Genomic DNA, 20,993 nt, shown 5'->3' on the forward strand with positions numbered 1-20,993 from the left:
AGCAAGAAAGCGCAGAGCCAACCTTCCTCTTTAAGAAAATATGAAAGTTGGCGCTTTGAAACAGAATTCACCGCGCTCAGACTGTGAGTGATAACTGCATTCAGTTCCAACCGGATCTGCAGCCCCCGTCCCAAAAGCTCTTTCTTCTCAGCGGTGAGAATTACCCCACCTGGCACTCGCTCTTCAAAAGGCTGCTCATATGAATGAAACTGCTTTCCCGGGCCCCCGTGCGTGCGGAAGCTGCCCTCCCCGGAGGGCTTGGGCAAACCAGGCAGAGGAAGTCGCCCGGGAGGGAGCGCGGTGGCCACCTGGGGCTGGGGCTGCCCTGACCGTGGGCTGCCTGTGCTCGCTCTCCTGCCCAAGATGCAGTCCCTCCATGCAGAGGAGCTCCTGCTGGACGAGGAGGATGACATTTTCGGTGAAGGTAAGCTCGTCTTTCTGGCAGGAGCCATTCAGGTCCTACTGTGCGTTGTGTTGACACCGCTGGAAACTTTTTGCCTGGCTTGGGCAAGGACTCCAGTGTTGTGAAATGATGAAAATCAAGCCTTCTGAGTGCGACAGGCATTGCAGGCATCAAGCTGGGCTCCCAAGGACTACGAGGCAAAGGGTGGGACAACGGAGTGGAGTGGTTTCTCCAAATGCTTACTTTTAAAAGCATGACTTGATACATATTTACTTTAGATTGAAAGATAGTCCTAAATCTTTCTCCAGTTCCTCTCCTGTGTTGTCTTGTCTAACACCTTGAAGGATGCCTGTCACAGTGCTTGGTGTGCCTGCACTTCCCATCTCTTCCTCTCCCTCTCCCAATCTTTCACTCCCTCTCACTCTCTTACTCTTCCTTACACTTACTGACACCCCACTCTCTATTAGCCTTTCCCTGTCCCTTTTCTCCCAGGCAGGTGTGCTGAAGCCTGGAAGCTTCCATGACACCCACTGGCACTACCTGATCATCCACTCTCACTTTGCTGTTCTCCCATAACTTGCCTCTGCAGTGGTATTTAGCTATGAGGGCTGTGATTTTGAGTGGCTAGAAATCTATGGCTGCCTTTTCCAGTGCATTCCATGAGGCTGGGTCCCAGGCAAGATCTTTTCTTATATTTGGGACTGCATCAATAATTGGGAATCTGGACTCTATGGCTTCATGAATTTGGCTAATTTCCATAGGAATCCATTTAGGCATTAAAAAAATCTCTATCAAGTAAATATTTTAAAGGACCAGTAGTAAGTTTATCTGTGTATATGTGTGTGTGTGTGTGTGTGATTAACCAAGCAATACAAATTCACTGAAGAACAATGAAAAAGTATTACATAATAAGAACTCCTTGTAATCTGGTTATCTAGAACATAGCTACTGTCAACAGTTCATGTCAGTCTTTCCATTATTTTGTTCCAGCCACAGATTTATTGAAAATCATAATTTTAGACTTTATCACAAGTTAAGTAACTTGCAGAATAGCTACTCAAGCCGGATTCTCAGTGCATTGCTTTACTTTGATGGCAGGCATTTAGAGATATCGTGACTTTGAAGTCTGAAGTCTGATTTCAGGCTAAGATCTTCAGCTCTCTCTTCTACCTGAAAATGTTTTCTCTGGGTTATACCCTCCTGGGCACTAACTCCCTGTAGGGTTCACAAGATGTTCCCACCTAGGATGATAAGCCTGCACAAGACAATTTGGTAATTATTCACCTGACCCTCCCTTCAGGCACGGGGTTCCAGGCCACGCAGCCCACATTTCTGCACACAGAGGGATTTTCTCCCTTCCACCTGGCTGTGGTGCTAAACAGCACCACCTACAGACTGAGGGGGCACTCTGCGTGCTGTGTGGCGCCACCCTGTTGACACCTCCCCAAAACGGGCTTGAGCGAACTGTAGGACCTGTCTCCTGAACACTGGGGTTAACAGCCACCGGGTGGAGTCAAGCTGGGGACGGACAAGACCGGGAAACGGATGAGACTGCTTCAAGTTCCGGTGCTGCCTGTACCACAAGGTTTCCTCAGCTGTATATTGGGTCACTAATGCCCATCTGGTTGAACAGATTGTCTTCAGAGCAGACTCAGAATATGCGCATTGAGCTTCAGTGTGAGGTGCATTGCGCTTCGCAAACTGGGCATCTCAGTTAACTGAGTCCTAGAGATTATGGACAGAATCCTGGCAAGGCCAGTATCTGGTGTATCCTTACACAGAGTCACAGCTCGTGTTGTCTAATATGTGGGCAGGCTTACCCAGCAGGCACACCCAGTGTGTTCTGGGTGGGGTCACCTCCGAAGGTGCACTGCCTGGGCTCCGTGCCTGGGCTCTGTCCATCCATCCAGTCTGTGCCCTTACAAGGTTGTTTCATCTCTCTGTTCTTCCACTAGCCCGTAAAGTGGGGTGCAAATTTCATAGAGCAGTGTGCTGATTACATGTTGTTATAGGGAAAGACTTTAGAATAATGTCTAAAATATGGCACAGACTCAAAAGATATGAATTTCTCCTATATTTAGAAGTACGGGTTTATAAAATGGTTATGATTAAAGGGAATTCAGCATTTGTTCACATGTCTATTTAACGTAGCAGGTTCAAAGTAGGATTATAAGTAACGTTTCAGAGGTTCAGCACGATAGAAACACTGGACAAGCTGTTAGGAGCCAGGATTGTAACGGTGGCTCTGCTGATACACAGTTATATTCTTGGGGAAGTCATTTAACCTCTTTGAGCTTCATTCTTTACCTGAAGCAGAGGGTTGATTATGCACTCTCTAAGAACTCACATTTTAAATCCCAGTATTCTACTTAATCTTTTCTGCAGAGGGACATGTGAGAATACCTTTAAAAGTTATTGAAAAATGGAATTACACGTGTGAAAATTTATGTGGGTGCAATTTTTAAAATGCATGCATACTTTTTTCATGATATGCTTTTTCCACATTTTATGAAAAAAAATTCTACCAAAATAAACTCATGCTATTATTTCCATTCTTCGATGAATTTTTGAGATGCCCTTGGCTGTCTTCCTGGAAGAACTCATGCTTGTCATCTGTTTCATCTGTGCTTCTACTCACTTAATAACAAAGAAAACAAAAAGGTTTTGGTACAATGAGTATCTGCTAACTCAAAGGGCAAATCCCAGAAGCCTGTTATCATATGTATATGTCATATAATATCCATATAAATATCATGTATATAACTTTTTTTAGAATTATGGATGGCATAAGAATCTGGAAAGAAAAAATAAGTCACGCTCACAATGTATTTTGTAGCTGCCTTTCTGAGATGCTGTTTAGTTCAGCTATTGTTTTCTGTGGTTAAAGAAAATGTTGAGGTTCACAGAACCAAGAAGCATTGATGTGTAACTTTGCTCTTGTTACAGAGCAGGCTTGCGTACGATCAGAGAGAGAGCGACCGCAGACCTCAATATTTATTCTCTCTCACTCTGTCTTCTACATGCACACCCCCTTAGGTTTGCTTCCCAAACCCCACTACCAACATCATCATGTCATTTAGAAGATGGTTACTATCAGGGAAATATACTCTTTCTTGGGAAAATGATCGATTTGATTATCAAGGTACTGAAAAACCAGCACTCAGAATCATAGGCTCTTCTCCCATTGTTGCTTCAAGCTTACCAGATTAAAAGGCTTTCGTTGGTTTTGTTCTGTGTGGTCTGGGCAGCCAGTCTGATACATGTTAATGGAAACAGCTGGATGGGTAGTAACGGGAATGAGAACTCTAACAATGATGAGGATCATCATCATCATTGGAAAAAGAAAGAAGGGCCTTGCAGAGGGGAGGCCTCGGCCAGCTTTCCAGAACAGAACAGAATTCATGTGTGGGAGGCAACAGTTGGCCGGTGGTGGTCAGTCAGTGTTTCAGCAGCCAGAATTTCCCCCTGGCACACGTGAAAGCTGCGACTCAGTCTCCCCCGAGACACCCCGTCCTCATCGCCTGCTTTGCAGCACTGCTCAGTAATCCGCTGTCAAGTGCAATGACTAGAACAATAAGACAGCGCAAGTTCACAACGCGCGTGCCAAGTACTTCTCAGGCTCTTGTAGTCTCTGCACATTTGCATGCCTAGATCTTGCTCAGAAAGCCAAGGGGAACTTCCAAGCTTCTGCCAGATCTTGGAATGTCCCCTGCACCTGGCAGACCAACTAGGAACATAGAGTTCCCCTCCCCTAAGAGGGAAAACTCTCCGGGATGGAGACAACCCAGCAAGATGCAACCGACTCAACCATTAGCTGCCTGATGCTCTTTAAGAAACAAACAGATGAGTGAGAAAAATACCACTCCTTTTTAACCAAATCACTCCTTTCCCCAAGCCGATGAGCTAGTGCTGGTTCTGCTTCAATGGAACCTCAGCTCAGAAGGAGCAAGAGAACAGACAAACACTGATCAGAACTGGAATTGTAATTAGGGTAACCGCCTGCTTTTTGTCTTTTTTAGAAGACCGTTTACAAAAACCAAAGTACCAGTGTTTTTTAAAAAGAGGTAAATAATTATGTAGCCTGTCATAATTTGGTATATTTCAGTATTGTCTACTGAATGACATTTGCCCCTCCCAAAATTAAAAGAAGATAGAAAGGAAAGGAGCGAAATTCAACCAGGAGTCCGAACAAAACCAATAAATCCTGGAAGTTCAGACTGACTTGGTGAGGCTCCACAGAAAGAGTAAGAGAAATAGGATGGATGAGCCTGGCCAGAGAGAGCTGGAGTTTTCTGTTTATGCCGCATTGTACATCACAGATAAATGCAATCCTTTGCTATTTAACTTTGTTGACCATTTCACAAAAATTATCTGGGGCTCTCCACTGCATTCAAGTAATGGTTTTGGAGTGGGGATAGGGAGTGGCTGGTATAGTTTCCTGGGTTGAAAAGAACTGACTGCTCTTTGCTTTCCCTGTTTGCCGGACTGCTTAAATCAGTTTCCACCCCTGGATTCCTGGATCAGTGCTTTGGTTGGAACTCATTTTCCTTGCTTTCTATGTCAAGTGGTGCGGAGCAGACACAGGCCTCCCCACTGTAATTCATGCCTGGATGACCTCTGCCTGGGATTACTGCAGAGCGTTCTCTTCCCATAGATGTCTAGGAAGCTTTCTTTGGCTGGTGCCAAAGAGATGGTGTCATTTGAGGGGCACAGACTAAAATAGCACAGTGCACCAAAGCTATGCAGGCTGTCGGCCACCAGTCCACCCCTCTGATTTACGCTCTCCGGTGACCTCAGAGTGACTTATTTATGTCAGAGCAATGCCAAAAGGGGCCCGATATTACAAGGAAAGCATTTCAAATGTTTATTTTCATATGTCTATGAGCAGCCAGCTAAGTCTCCATTTTTTAGGAACATTCTAGAAAGTGTCTTCTGGAGCTGAAAACTGAGAGGATACACACACCCATTGTATGTATGGCAATTTTAAAAGAAAAGAAGAAATGTGTCATTGTGGCTAAAACATTGAAATAAGTTATGAGGATTGCTCTTTCTTCTTCCTCCTCGATAGGAGCCACTTCACTTACTGGAGTCAACCTATTTATTAACGAAGGAAAAGTGATGTGTCCAGTTAGCTGTGCCACCCATGTTTTACTGTGTTTAGCAAGTGTCATCTTATTCAACTTCTCATTTATTTTTGGATGGCTAAATTCTGCTTGTGATTGTTTGCTGAAAACTGCGATTTTAGCTAAGACTTTTTTTTAAGAATTATTTATTGAAAAACGGGGAGGGGGGACAGAGAGAGAGAGAGAGAAATCTTCCTTCTGCTGGTTCATTTCCCAAATGGCCACAATGGCTGGGGCTGGGCCAATCCAAAGCCAGGAGCCAGGAGCTTCTTCCAGTCTCCCACGTGGGTGCAGAGACCCAAGGACTTGGGCCATCTTCCACTGTCTTCCCAGGCCATAGCAGAGAGCTGGATCGGAAGTGAAGCAGCCGGGTCTCGAACCAGCACCCATATGGGATGCCGGCGCTTCAAGCCAGGGCGTTAACCCACTGCGCCACAGCGCCGGCCCCTAAGATGTTTAAAATTGGGTTGATTTCAGAAGAGTTTTTAAAGATGGAAAAGGTATCAGTTGAGCCGAATTCAAATGACTGTTTCAAGTACCAGAAGAGGGACACAGAAAAGTTGGAAAGGGGGGGGGGGGGGGGATAGAAATAAGTGATGAATTTACCTACCCAGTGAAACTAGGGGGAAATGAAACCAGAAATGTGAGTGCTGGAGGACGTTGAGCATCCTCATGGTTCCTCGCCACTGAGTTTGCTCCAAGCTCTATGCAGTGCTGGCTAGGGGGGAGGCTGAGTATGGGTGTGGTTGGCTGAATGTCAGGGGAGTGGTCCCATAGCCTCTGCATACCCAAAGTGAAGGGGGATACATGAAGAACCTGCACTGCTCCATGCCTGTTGCTAGGCAAACTAGGCCTTGTGAGCTGACAACCCACTTCGTGCTGTGTAGACAGAACATATCCCATTAATCAGATGGTATAGCCCTTTGAGAAGAGAACCTACTTGATCACTTTTAGACATTTTTAAGGGGGAGATCTTGGCCCATGCTGAAGGAGAATCCAAAGGCAGCTAGAATGACAGATTTTACTTCAGAAGGAAAATGAATAATTATTTCTCTCTATTACCATCATTCTTTCACACGTGGACTTTCTGTTCTAGACTTTTCCATACCTCAACTTTGTGTCACAAATGCTTAAGGCGCAAGATACCTACGGAAATAAAGATGGATAGGGTATAAAAACCTTGCAACTTAAAATGGAAAATGTGAATTTTGGGGTGGGTAAGGTGTCTCTTTTATCAATTGAAAGAGAGAAGATGCTTGTATCAAAATTTTCATTAAATGAGAACCTAGTAAACTGAGAAAAGACCCTGCAGGCATTTCATTTCCTTCTGTATTACAGAGTTAGCCCTAAGAAAATAATCATTTTAAATAAAAAGAAAAAAGTTCCTGCCTTCTGGAAAGTTACATGGTTTGGTGCCACCTTTTCACTACACATTTTTCTTTCTTTCTTTCTTTCTTTCTTTCTTTCTTTCTTTCTTTCTTTCTTTCTTTCGGATTGTTGGGAGTTAAAAGTTTAATTAAATATGTACACTCTGCATGGGAAGATCCTCCTCCACTTGACTTAGAATATTTTAAATTGTTCATTCAGTGTATGAAGTAATGAGCTGAAAACAAGAAGAAAACAGCCCACCTTTCAGGTCACAAGTGGAGCCAGCTGGCTGAGCTGTTGAATAGAATGTGTTATTCGTACAAGGCAGGCTTCAAACAGCCCTGAGAGAGCATTAAGTAAGAAAACTTCCTGTGATGGGATTCTTTTCTATTTATAATAGCACAATGCAGGGTGGTATTTAATGAACATGTGTAGCATAGCAGGTAAAGCTGCTGCCTGCAACAGCAGCTCCCCGCTAATGCACCTGGGAAAAGCAGCGGAAAATGGTCCAAGTTCTTGGGTCCCTGCTACTCACGTGGGAGACCTGGAAGAAGCTGCTGGCTCCTGGCTTCATCCTGGCCCAGCCCTGGCTGTTGAGGCCATCTGGGGAGTGAACCAGCAGATAGAGGATCTCTTTGTCTTTCTCTGTTTCTCCCTGTCTCTCTGACTTTCAAGTAGATAAATAAGTCTTAAAAAATGCATCAAGGATTCAAATATGCAGATGTGAGGAGTCTTCCAAAACTTGGTGGAAATGCATATTATGAAAAAAAAAAAGCATGGATTTCAACACTTTATCTTTGAATTCCATTTTTCCAGTTTTTAAAGTGCACTTGTATTATTTTTAAGAGGTTCTCTAAACTGTGTTCAGATAAACTACATGACTGAAATGTTTGGGGTTGGGGGGAGACTCTTCTCCAACTTCTGATGTATCCACTGAGGTGCCCAAGGATGCCTTTGGGGTGACATGTGCTATAGCCCCCTATTAATTTCCATTAGCATCTCTAAAAACTGAAAAATAGCTTAAAAGTTTAAATCGTAACATAAAGCATTTTCAAAAGCCTTTTTAAAGAAAATATTGATGTTTTAAATAATCTGAAGTCTACAATATGAATAGAAAATCTGTGACTGTTCTTGTTCTACAAACGGCTTCCAGAGAGGGGCCAGACCCTTTTCCCAGCCACATTGCTATCCTGAGCACTTTGCATACAGAAATTTTGAAGCCACTGTTGTTGTTTTCTTTTTTTTTTTTTTCTTAAAAAAAGATCTATTTATTTATTTGAAAGTCAGAGTTACACAGAGAGAGAAGGAGAGGCAGAGAGAGAGAGAGGTCTTCCATCCAATGGTTCACTCCCCAATTTGCTGCAATGGCCGGAGCTGCACCAATCAGAAGCCAGGAGCCAGGAGCTTCTTCGGGTCTCCCACGTGGGTGCAAGGCCCCAAGGACTTGGGCCATCTTCTACTGCTGTCCCAGGCCATAGCAGAGAGCTGGGTGGGAAGTGGAACAGTCAGGACTCGAACTGGTGCCCATATGGGATGCTGGCACTGCAGGCCAGGGCATTAACCTGCTGCGCCACAGTGCCGGCCCCATCACTGTTGTTTTTAATCTTTGATTTTTATCACTCAGACTTCCAAACTAAGGAAAAGTAGCAATACAGCAAAAGGTTTCACCACAAAAGGCCTGGTTCAACTGACCAGTTGTTTGGTTTTAGGCAAATTGCCTAACCCCTCTACAGCTTCAATTTGCTTTTCCCACGTGGGGATAATAAGAGTGATGATGATGGTACTGGTGATTACGGTGGCAAGAATGACAGTGATGATGGTGATGTGGGGTAGAGACGGTGGTCATGGTGGTGCTGGTGGTGATGGTAGTGGTGATGTTGGTAGAGATAAGTATGGCAGTGGTGGCGATTGTGGTGATGGTGGTGGTAGTAGTGGTGTTGATATGATGATGTCAGTATTGGTAGTGGAGGTGATGGTGATAACGATAGTAATAGTGATGGTAAAGATGACGCTAATAATTACCCCCTTGAAATTTGCTGATGCTTAAGGGAGATAATGATTGAGATCATTGAAAACTATTGAGGATTTAATACTTAAATGTCGTTCATTATTTAACTGTGATTTTTCTCAGCTGTCCCAGCCTCCCAGTTCCCTTCTTCTTCCCCTAGCCTTTGTCGCAAACGAAGAAGAGCCGGCTTCATCAAAGATACAGGGTTGCCTTCCTGGGAACACAGAGACACCTCTGGTTCATGAATTAGCAAGCCTGGTGGCCATCTGATGCCCACCTGAGCAGGACAAGGCTCAGGATAACCCCACTGCTGGGCACAGAATAAGTGCCTGATTTCGTATCCATTGTCTAGTAGTTTAACCAGTCCGGTGTCCCTCTGAAACTTCCTTGGATACCAAACAGCATTGTAAGCTATGGCAGTGTTCTTGTAGAGCAGGGCCCCTTGCTTTGTCCATCTTCAACAGAAGATGAACAACCACATCTTTATCAGTCTACAAGACCTACTTCCTGGCCAAATATTTACTTGCAGTAAATACATGCCAGTCACTGCCTCACAAAATTCTTTTATAAAGGGGATCTAAGAAAGACTAAACATTCTCTATGTTAAAACATTTCTAGCACCACAGGATAGCACCCACAGGAAACTTTAATTAAATATAGGGTATAGCATTTTAGGACAGTAATTAAGATTTTAAAGGTGGCCTCTACAATGGCCCCTCTTAGTGGTGTTTTGTTTTTGTTTTCACTTCCTTTGCTTTCTAAATATTTTGAATGGTTAAGCCTCCTAGAGGAAATCATGATAATCCATTCATGTGCATTTGTATGTAAATATATTAATTGCACACAGATGTACAGGAAGACAAGCATTAGTGCAGTTGCTCAATGATAATATTACATGAAACAGAACAAATGAATAGAATCAACTCGCTGTGAGTTAATCAACAAGTATTTACTAAGCGTGGCTCATAAAAGTTTTAAACTGTAAACAGCACGAGCTATGGTAGAGGGAAACAGGCATGGGTCAACTCAGAGCCTCCCCAGTCCTAGAAAGAAACTGGTGGTGGGTGAGAAGTTTCCCCTTCTGTCTGTGACAAGGCAGCACATCTTATCATTTACAACCTGGACTGCAATGCCAAAGACAGAAAAAAAAACAACCTGTGGGTCTTCCCCCACCTTGACGCCATGCCCAGAAAAACAGGGGCTTACGTCTTTATGGCCCAACAGGGAGTGTTTAGCCTACATCCTGACAGTCAGTCAATGGCTCTCCACATATCTTTAGCCTACGAGTAACGACCAGCCTTACAGACATTTGCAATTGATCGGGTGATCTTGATAGCTAACTTTGAACCCTAATTACACAAAGTGTTATCACATAGAAAAAGGATTCCATTTTTCTCTTTAATGGACCATCGTTACCAAAAGATGAAGCACTCAACTATTACTGTAAGTTGAACCTTGTCAATGAGCAATATGTGAAATTTTGGTTTCTTTCTTATTGTATAACATTTTTATCTCTTGCTCTACGAAGCCAAAAATATTGACTCTCTGACTCTGTAGAGGGAAACCTTGCCTGCCTTTGGTCTAAGTCATCAACTTCCAAATCATTTTGCTTCCTCTGATCCTTGTTCCTTAACCATCTCACCATCTCTTCCTCTAGTTCTTCCTCTTTTCAGGAAGAGAACGGTCTTATCACTATTAAATCTACTCATATGGCAATTTTAATAATCTCTTAAGGAAAATAAATGTTCTATTACATGGCTTTGTAATGCCAAGTAGAAGGCTAACCCAGCAGTGGATTGAGAGAAAATACTGAGTTGGAGTGGGAGAGAAAGCAAACTCTTGGAAGAGGAGAAACATAGGACCAAGGATCTGTTCTAAGTCAGCACTAGATTGGGTGGGAGAAGACAGCACCCAGGAAGTCGCCCTTCCCATGTATTCTCTGTGTCATTTCAAGGGAAGGGGGGCCCTTCTTCCCATCTGACCCTGCAGATGCAGGGTCTGAACTCTGTAACCCTTGGAGCTACTCATGGTGAATGACTGACATGCGAGTGTGACCCAAGGCTGTTGTCCTAGCTTTTCCACACACACACACACACACAAGTTTCCCAGTTCACCAAGGAATGGTGGTACCAGGGTCTTAGGGAGCACCTCCCAAAGGAACCACAAATGGGAAGTACATTACCTTTATGTTAGGAGATTACATAGGATTAGCAGAGCTTTGATCATCCCCAAACCACACTGGCTCTTGCCCATTGCCCTGCAACTGTAAGGCAGAGCAGCGTGTATCTGCTCAGCCTGAATATTAATTCCAGAACAAGGAACCCTTTTCAAAATCAACACAACAGGAGAAAGCTAAAAGCACTGCCACACCCCCTGCACATTTAGCGGGGGCCACTCAGCTCCTGGTTGCTAAGCATTCGAAGAAGCAGGAATGTTTAGCTCTCTTGGGCATCTCTGAGCAGTTCTAACTTGCTGGGGGTGGGGACTGGGGTTAGTGGTGGGGCAGGGATCCTGCTATTAAAGAGAGTTAGGTAACTCTTGTGCACTGTTGGTGAACTGCTACAGCTGCTGTGGAAAAGAATATGGCATTCCTCAAAAACTTAAAAATAGAATGGCAATATGATCCAGCTATTCTACTTCTGAGTACAAACCCCACAGAATTGAAGAAGTCTTGAGAAGATGGATGCACGCTGGATTCAGGGCAACATTGTTCCAAATGGCAAAAAGGTGATAGCAAGTCCAGCCTCCATTGGTGGAGGACCAGATAGACAAAACAGCACATACACATATAATGGAATATTATTTAGTCTTGCAAAGGAAAGAAATTTAGAGACATACTACAACACGGATGAAACTTAAGGACAAAATGTTAAACAAGCCAGTCACTTAAAGCAGGCACATTCAAAAAACAAGTGGATGGTTGGTTGCCAGGGGCTGGGGGAGTGAGTGGATAGGGAGTTGTTTAATGTGCATATAATTTCAATTTTGCAAAATTAAAGAGTTAAGGAGATTGATTACAGAACAGTGTGAATGTGCTTAATACCACTGAACTGCACACTTAGAACTGCTAAGATGATAAATGTTGGTATGTGTATTTTGCCACCATTATTATATGTGTGTCCACATTTTCTAGAAGGCATTTGGAATGGGCACAGCAAAAGCCAGGAAAGAACCAGGCTGTCCCTGAGAGCCTGCAGAGAGGTTGTTTCCCATTGAGCCACGTAAGTCCAACAGGAGGGAGCTGACGTTTCACAAACGCCAGAAGTGGCTGTGGGAGCTGCCTCCAACCAAGGCTGCGCATGTCTGCATTCCCTTAGGGAGCCTGTTTTCTTCTAAGTGCTCAGCATGTGTGAGTATTGGGAATAGGATTCTTGCTGCTAACTCCTGCCTGGTTGGGAATTGATCGGGGATCTCTGTGCAAATACTCTGAGGCTGGCACTCACCCCAGTTGTCTAAAGAAGAGGCTAACTAGAAGGTGTAGCCCCAGCAGGAGCTTAAGAACTATGTACGGATATCTACTTATTTCTTCACTCGTTCGTTGAAGGGATATCTTGGAAGCCTGCCACGGGCTGGGATTCATTCTTTTCCGGCTTTTAGAACATGGCAGTGAATAGGGCAAAATCTCAGGCCTTGTGGAATTTTACTGCATTGTAGTAGAGGGAGCCAGACAAGAGACAACTGCGTACAGGGTCACGTGTTCATGAGAAATTTTACTGCAGCGTAAGAGGGGCAGGGATGGTGGGCTGGGAAGACTGTGTCGACAGATTCCCAGAGCCTTGAAGGAGGTCAGACTCTGACCATCTGGGCGTGTGGGGAGCATGCTCTGGGAACAGCAAGGAGGCATGGTGTGGCCGGTGAACAGTGTGGGTCCAAGAGGGGTAGGGCTCTGCCCTTCTAGTGATTTACAGGCCTCTGTAAGGACTACAGTTTTTACTCCGTGTGAGATGGGGAGACCCTGGCCAGTGTGGACCAACTGATGTCATCTGATTCGCCTACAAAGAATCATTCTGATCAATGTAACCAAAGATGGCTCTGAGGATTCGGCCTGAGTATCTGGAAGACTGGTGTTGCTCCTTCCTGACACAGGGAGGCTGCTGGGGGAACAGGCGTGGCCAAGGAGGGGGTGGCTGTGTGGGGCAATCAGAGGTCCAGTCTTGGACAGATCCAGTCTTGGATCCTTATAAACAGTGGGTGAGTTCAGAAAGTCCCGTTCTGGCCGGCGCCGTGGCTTAACAGGCTAATCCTCCGCCTTGCGGCGCCAGCACACAGGGTTCTAGTCCCAGTTGGGGCGCCGGATTCTATCCCGGTTGCCCCTCTTCCAGGCCAGCTCTCTGCTATGGCCCGGGAGTGCAGTGGAGGATGGCCCAAGTGCTTGGGCCCTGCACCCAATGGGAGACCAGGAGAAGCACCTGGCTCCTGGCTTCGGATCAGCGAGATGCGCTGGCCGCAGCGGCCATTGGAGGGTGAACCAACGGCAAAAAGGAAGACCTTTCTCTCTGTCTCTCTCTCTCACTATCCGCTCTGCCTGTCAAAAAAAAAAAAAGTCCCGTTCTAAGTGGCCAGAGCAGTGGGCACTTGGGAGACATCTGCTGACATGTTGACTGTAAAGCAGCAGGTACAATCATAGACGTATCCCAGCCTCTGGGCATTGGGTGCAGAACCTAAGTGGGCTGTTGCATAAGACCAGGAATCATGCAATACACTCTGCTCGACCCCATCGGAGACCACAGGAAAGATCTGCAGGGAAGGGTGGGAAGCCTCTGGGCAGGCTCCTTGGAGGTGAACCTTTGAAGACGAGAGCCTGCACCACCTTGGAAGCAGGGTTACCACAAACACAAGAACTGTGCAAATGCACATGAGCGCTCATCTCCCTGTGCTCTCCCCACACAGGGTGCTGTATGCACCAAGCTCCAGCTCATTTGCTCCAAGGCTGTACACGAGGTTTTCAAAAAGTTTATGGAAAATGCCCATTGTGCATGGATTTCAAAAATGTTGTGCTCCCATATCACCTTATCTTTTAATTCCATTTTCCTTTAAATGTTGGGTTCCCCTCACCCACTCATAGACTCTCAGCTAGACGCAACCTAGAGGACTGTGAATACCCCAACAGAAGGCAGGGTCAGTTCCATTACTAAACTCCCTCCCTTTCTGCCTTCGCAGGCTTCTGTGAACCTCCCTGTCACACATCCATTTAACAGGCAACAGCCAGCAGGCAGCACATTTGCTTTTATTTTAACTCAAATCCCACAAGCCATGTCTTGCATCACTTTCTTTATTCTAATCCTGGAGGGGAAAAATTGTTCTTCCTCCTGGAAGAAAGTCCTTTGTATTCTCAAAAACCATTAAAAGAACATGAACACACCAGCAGCTCTCCAAACCCTGAAATAGCCAGACCAATGCTGGTTTTTTCCTCCAGGCACTGGGGTTGAATAAACAATGTATCCGCTGCCGACAAGAGGGCAAGTGTGTTCTGAGTGGTGAAGAAGCCCGAGTGTCTGGGGTTTGGATGTGAGCAGGAGGCACATGGCCCACAGCTGTTGGACTTGGATCCTCTGCGAATGTGGCTCAGAGGGGCCTGTGTGCCATCACAGATCCAGCATCCAGGGTCATCCATCTGACTCAGCCACTGGCGTGTGTGCAGAGAACAAATGAGAGCAGGCAGCCACTTGTGTCCCCCCACCTCCTCCCGAGAGCCCCTCGAGGCACTGTGGGCAAGGGTCAATGAAGGCTGAAGTAGAGCTTTGCATCCCCTAATCCCCACTTCTGCAGGCAGACAGCTGATTGTGCCGCTGCCTACAGCCACTCTGAAAATGCAGCTTGGATTCCATGAAAGATGCTTAATCCAGGATTGCTTGGAGAAGCAGCGTCTTTGGAGATTTGCTGAAACCAAAGCCCTTGGATGTGTTGCTCTTGCTGAGAAATGTTCACCTCCAGCAGCCTTTGCGCAGCTGACCTATTTTGAACGTGACAGCCGATTACACTTTGGCGCGTGCATAATTCATTAGGTGCGAGAGCGCTGTCAATGCGCTGATATTCCAGCAGCCTGGCTTGCCTGGCTAATTATGGAGGGTGACAGCGCCGTGTCCTGTTGTCACAGCTCCTACCGAAGCTGCCAGCAACCGGGCTTGTGCGCGCGCACAGAGGGGAACCGGGGCCAGGGCCCAGCTCCTGCTCCTACCAAAGGCTTTGTGGGTTGAGCGAGCCGTGCTGGGGGAATTCGGTTTCCACTTTTCACCTCTGCTAAGTGAAACCCTGCGCCCTGGGGATGGATCTTGTATCCAGGATCCCAACTGTGCATAAAACGTGGCTGCAAGGGGGAGGGGCGGGCTGAGAGGGATAGGGGCCGGGGTGGAGGCGGCAGACCCTCCGCAGTTTGGGGGCCTAATGCTTCCCAGGCCTGTGCAGGAGCAGCACTGTGGGAGCTGCCGAGGCAGGAAGGGATTGCAGAGCCGGAGGGGCCACCTCTGTGGCCTCACTGTGTCCCTGAGGTTCAAGCTCTCTAGCCACCTCTGACTTGGCCTGATCCTGCTGACACCCCGGTTCCAGATGTGAAGAGGGCCGTGAGGATTAACAACCAGCAACCAAGTTTTAAGGAATCAGGCTGCAAGCCCGTAATTCCTCCTAAGATCGCCTCCTGAAATGAGTGGTCTTCAAGTCTCTGCATTAGGGAGGAACTGACTTCTGGAATAATCTTTGCAAAGTGGGGGGGGGGGGGGCAGGAAGAGGGAAGAAATTGAGCAGGATTCCAAGCAAAAATGTCCTTGGCCTAAATGGAAAGGGAAATGAAAATTAAAGGAGCTAGCTGTGGAAGAAATATTAAAAATATAAGCAACGGCATCAAAGCACATTTTATTATTTTCCAATAATCAATAGGTAATTATTAATGAGTGTCAAATCGGGGCAGTGTCAGGGAAATTGGAGCAGGAATTTGGCCTAGGGGTTGAAATGCCACTTGGGACACACAGTCCCAGGAGTCCCTGGGTTCAAGTCCCAGCTCCAGCCCCAATTCCAGCGTTCTGGTCATGAAGACTTGTCTTCTGACCTACCATCTGATGGCTCAAGTAATAGGTTCCTGCCCCCTGAAGAAACAGACATAAGCTTCAGCCATTCTAGCCCAAAAGAAAGATAAAATCAGAATGCATCCCTTGCCTCTGAATCTCAGTTCGCTCTCAGGCCCTACTGCTCTCCCCCCACCCCCACCCCTGCATTCTTCCCCAGGTTCTCTTTTCCTTAAGACACCCTATGGGAGACCCAGACTGAATTCCCAGTGCTCAGCTTGAGCCTGACCCAGTCCCAGCTGTTCTGGGCACTGGGGAGTAAATCAGTGGGTAGAACTCACTCTCTGCCGCTCGGATTTCATTAGTTAATGAATAATTTAATAACATTTCAAAATTGGAAAAAGTTTTTTAAGATTTATGTATTTTGTTTGAAAGGCAGTTACAGAGAGAGATCTTCCATCTGCTGGTTCACTCCTCAAATGGCAGCAATAGTCGGGGCTGGGCCAGGTCAAAACCAGGGGCCTGGAACTCCTTCTGGGTCTCCCACAGGGGTGGCAGGGGCCCATATGCTTAGACCATCCGCTGCTGCCTTCCCAGGCTCATTAGCGGGGAGTTGGACTGGAAGCGGAGCAGCCAAGACTTGAATCAGAACTCCAATATGGGATGCCTGTGCATTGCTGTTGTCACGGGTAGTGGCTTAACCTGCTGCACCACAACACCAGCGCCGAGGAAGATTTCTTTATAAAGAGATGACTTACAAAGGTGTGGGGCATGTCACAGGGATGGGGGCCAGGTGAGAGAGGAAGACGTTTCCAGAACCTGCAGGAAGAGAGCGCTATGGAGAAAAGGCTGCCCTAGGGAAGCAGCCATCTTTTGTGGAGGTGCTGTTGGATGACTGCAGTCCAGTGTTGTCTCTGATGCAAGAAAAAAATTTGAGGACAAAATGTAGGTAATGGCCAGTGGAGAAGCAAGATTTATTTGCAAGCAAAGCTAAAGGATGCATTCAAGGAGCGCAGGCATGCCCAAGAGACAGCTGCAGTCTCGGGTCCATCTTTTTGTATGCTCTGAAGTTATAGGTGGTGGTTCTGGGATAAGGGTTAATTGAATATTCATAGGGGGTGGGGCCTGGAATAGGCCCTGAGCGCCACCCATTTCCTTATCCTTTTTTGGAACTCATCTAAGGATCACAGCATCAAGTTCATGATAGGAGTGGGAATTTCAGTCATGGTAATTTTATTATAATGACCTTATAATCAGCTGGAAGACATCACGGGGTTGCAGCCAGCAGCCATATTGGTTACTTGTGGCCAGCAGGGGTTCTAAGCTGTGGTCTCCCAGAAGCTTTGGTTTTCTGCTGCAGGTAAGTTAGCAGGGGAAGGTGCTGGGGTAGTACAGCCAGGGCTGCTGTCAGGTGGGGCAGCAGGGAAGGGGCTGGTGACCTCAGCTCCTCTGTTAGCTCTGTCCTGACACAGCCAGCCCCAGGTGATCTCATAGGGAGGAGTCAGGGAATTCATGTCTCAACTTCACACCCGTCTCCTGTCGGAGCTCCCCATTAGGCAGACCCAGCTGGACAGCACAGGGCAGGGCAGCCAACAGGTGCATTCTCCAAGCCATGAGCAGGAGAGAGAAACGTGGAGAGTGGATGGGCTACAAGGGAGGAAGGATGGCATTGGGCCCAGACAACAAAATATGTGAGTCACCCTGAAGAACCCTACAGACAAATTCCTTTCATGTTTCCCCTAATGGAAAGAGGAAAAGGCAGGGGGAGGGACATTGTGATGTGGTAGTTATGCTGCCACGTGGGATGCCCACACCCCATATCCAGGTGCCTGTTTCCATCTCAGCTGCTCTGCTTCCAATCCGACTTCCTGCGGATGGGTCCTTGGGTCCCTGCCACCCTTGTGAGAGACCAGGATGGCATTCTGGGCTCCTGGCTTCAGCTTGGGCCAGCCCTGGCTGTTCTGGGCATCTGGGGAATGAACCACAGCATATGTAAGATCTCCCTATCTTTCCATCTCTCTTTCAAATAAAGAAATAAATAAATCTTTCTAGAAAGAGACAATGGAAGGACTTTATTGTGAAGTGGTAGTGAATTTGGACTTTTAAAAGCCTGTGTTATCAAGCAATTAGCACTGTGCACACACATGGATATTAATAGTATCTGATCACTTCTACTTCATTTTGAGTTATTTTATACTCACGTTAATATCTTCGGGCAATAATGCTTGTTGTTTAAATGTTGGCTGTCTCTACCCATGAGGTTCAGAACTCTAAGAATTTATAAGTTAATATTTTGCCACACTTTCTGTCAGTCTAGATTACTGGTTCTTCACATGGGATCTGAGGACCCCGAGGTCTCTAAGACCTTTTCCAGGAGTCCCCAAAGGCCTCAATATTTTTTAAAAGCACAAAATGTTCCTGGGATCAAAACGTCTCAAAAAGGCTGGTCTAGAATACATTATTGTGTAAATTGGTCTTGAGATTAAAAAAAAAAAAATTGGGGAACTACTGATTATGTTATGACAGAAAATGGCCACTATGTGTAATGCAATAATAATGCCTGAAGAATCCAGTCTTTTTAAAAAAAATAGATTTATTTGTTTATTTGAAAGGCAGAGTTACAGGGGTGCAGGGGAAGGTACTCCCCAAATGGGCACAATGGCTGGGCCTGGGCCAGGCTGAAGCCAGGAGGCTGGAATTCCATCTGAGTCTCCCACGTGGGTGGCAGGGGCCAGAGTACTTGGGCCATTTATGCTGTTAGCATTAGCAGGGAGCTGGATGAGAACTGGAGCAGCCAGGACTCAAACCGGCACTCTGATATGTGATGCTGGCATTGCAGGCCTCAGCTTAACCAAAATGCACCATGGTGACAGCACCACAAGTCTGGTCTTGAGTTTCTGGAGAGGGCTGTTTGCTCTATGTGGGGAGCATTTTACTTCCCAGGAGCTTTGACGCCTTGCTGGCCACCGTCCACCCACGCAGCCCTCCAGGTTACAGGGCACAGAAGTGAGAAGCGGAGGTACAGGTGGGGCTTAGGACTAAGGTAACTTGCCAGCGGACATAGACCTGAGTTGGGCACATTCATTCCTGGGACATAATAAAATGCTAAGGATGTTGGCCAAACAAATTTCCCATTATGCAAGCAGATATGTATGATGTTGGTAAGGAAACAGCTCAAGACATCTGTCCCCTTGAGGGCCTTATCCTAGGCACCAGACACAGGCAAAGACAATGGATGGGGTCTTATGCTCAATGGTTCAGAAAGCAGTAAGTGAGCCCCAGCTGTCTCTTGTGTTGAAACACGCTTCTGCAGGTGCAGCTCAGATGCCCATAAAGGCAGCCTCGTGTGCGTCCTTCAAAGGAAACAGCGACAGAGCCAGCAGGGCAGCGGCGCTCTCATCCCCGTTAGTCAGTGCTTCCTGTCTGTTCTTGACATTCATTGATCCAGCAGTCACTGCGCCATCGATGGCACAAGCATAGATCCTGACATCCAGGAGTTTATCAACTTGAGAGCAGAAGGGTTTGAAGTACCTGCAGCAGAAGGAAGGTGTGTGATCGGGGCAGCTGACGGACAGGTATCACGAAGAAAACAGTGTCTGAGCAGGGTTTTAGAAGCCAGGCAGGACTTTTAGGGATGATTGCCGGAGGCAGAAGAAAAAGTCACGGGTGAGGGCTCGGCAGAGAGTTTCCAAACCTGCACAGAAACATGGGAGCAGAAAACACTGGCTCCTGGCTTCAGCCTGGCCCAGCTCTGGCTGTTGTGGCCAGCTGAGGAGTAAACCAACAGTGGGAAGACTTCTGTCTCCCCTCTGTTTCCCATACTTTTTTTTTTTTTTAAGATTCATTCATTTATTTATTTCAAAGTCAGAGTTAAAGAGAGAGAGAGGAGAGACAGAGAGACCTTCCCTATACTGGTTCACTCCTAAAATGGCTGCAATGGCCAGGGCTGGGCCAGGCCAGAGCCAGGAGCCAGGAGCTTCCTCCAGGTCTCCCACATGGGTGCAGAGGCCCAAGGACTTGGGCCATCCTCTACTGCTTTCTGAGGCCATAGCAGAGAGCTGGATCGGAAGTGGAGCAGCCGGGACTTGAACTGGTGCTCATATGGGGTGACAGCACTGTAGGCAGCGACTTAACCTACTGCACCACAGCGCCAGCCCCTAAATAAACCTTTTTAACAGAAGGAAAAGAAAGGTGAAAGCAGCAATTGTCACATGACAGAGCCAAAAGTGCACCAGGTAGGTCTCCTGAGCCCTCCATTGACAGATGAGAACGCAGAGCTAACAAAGGTGGGCTTTTGCCCTGTGTTCCCCACAGCAACACTGAAATAGAATCACGTGTCTGAACTCAGTCCAGGACCCTCTCCAGGACTGTTCCCTGGATATGTGGCAGGAGGAGCAGCGCTTAGGAGCTTAGGAGGGTAAGGATGCAACCTGACAAACTTCTCAACCACACTGCAGTGCAGGGTGCTGGGGGGAGAGGGCGTTATTCAGACCAGCATTTCCAGCGGTGCCTTCTAAGACAAGTGTGCCACAACCATTCCGTGTGCTTATTAAAGCAATGGGGCGGAGTGGGTACCTGAACACCTCCCTTATTTTTACTTTTGTGTTTTGTGTTATTAAGAGGTAGAGAGACAAAGACAGAGAGAACACCCATTCACTGGTTCACTCCCTCAAATGCATGCAACAGCAGGGGCTAGGCTACGGCCAGGGACTCCATCTAAGTATCCTGCATGGCTGGCAGGAACCCAGTCGCTTCAGCCATCACCACTGTTCCCCAGTGTATTAGCAGGAAGCTGGAGTCCGGAGCTGTATCCAGGAATCAAGCCCAGGTAATCCAATAGAGCTTGCAGGTATCTTAACTGCTCCATAATTTCCATTTCAACTCCTTCCAGGGTGATTCTTGTACCCTTCATAACTTAGAAAGTTAAAATAGAGACAAAGATTTGTCAGAGCAGCAAATGAAGAAGTCAGTAGGCATGAACATGGTAGAGAAAGGAGTTCAAGAATCCAAGACTACCAGCAACATTCCTAGGTCTCATTTGGCCATGCATTTGGGTGGCCATGTGCCCAAAGAGGAAGGTCTCAGTGTATAGT

At 46.6% G+C, this 20,993-nt stretch overlaps 1 protein-coding gene across 1 annotated transcript in view; it reads left to right on the forward strand.

Moving 5' to 3' along the window:
- The first annotated feature begins 368 nt into the window (after nucleotides 1-368).
- The window catches only part of RIPOR2 (RHO family interacting cell polarization regulator 2), a 112,418-nt gene continuing 91,793 nt past the window's right edge, over nucleotides 369-20,993 (forward strand). The window contains exon 1 of the mRNA XM_062187360.1: nucleotides 369-424. The gene's annotated coding sequence lies outside the window, so the exon portion shown is untranslated. The remainder of the gene's footprint in view (nucleotides 425-20,993) is intronic.

Source organism: Lepus europaeus, chromosome 3 (genome assembly GCF_033115175.1).
Source record: "Lepus europaeus isolate LE1 chromosome 3, mLepTim1.pri, whole genome shotgun sequence".
Lineage (NCBI taxonomy): Eukaryota > Metazoa > Chordata > Mammalia > Lagomorpha > Leporidae > Lepus > Lepus europaeus.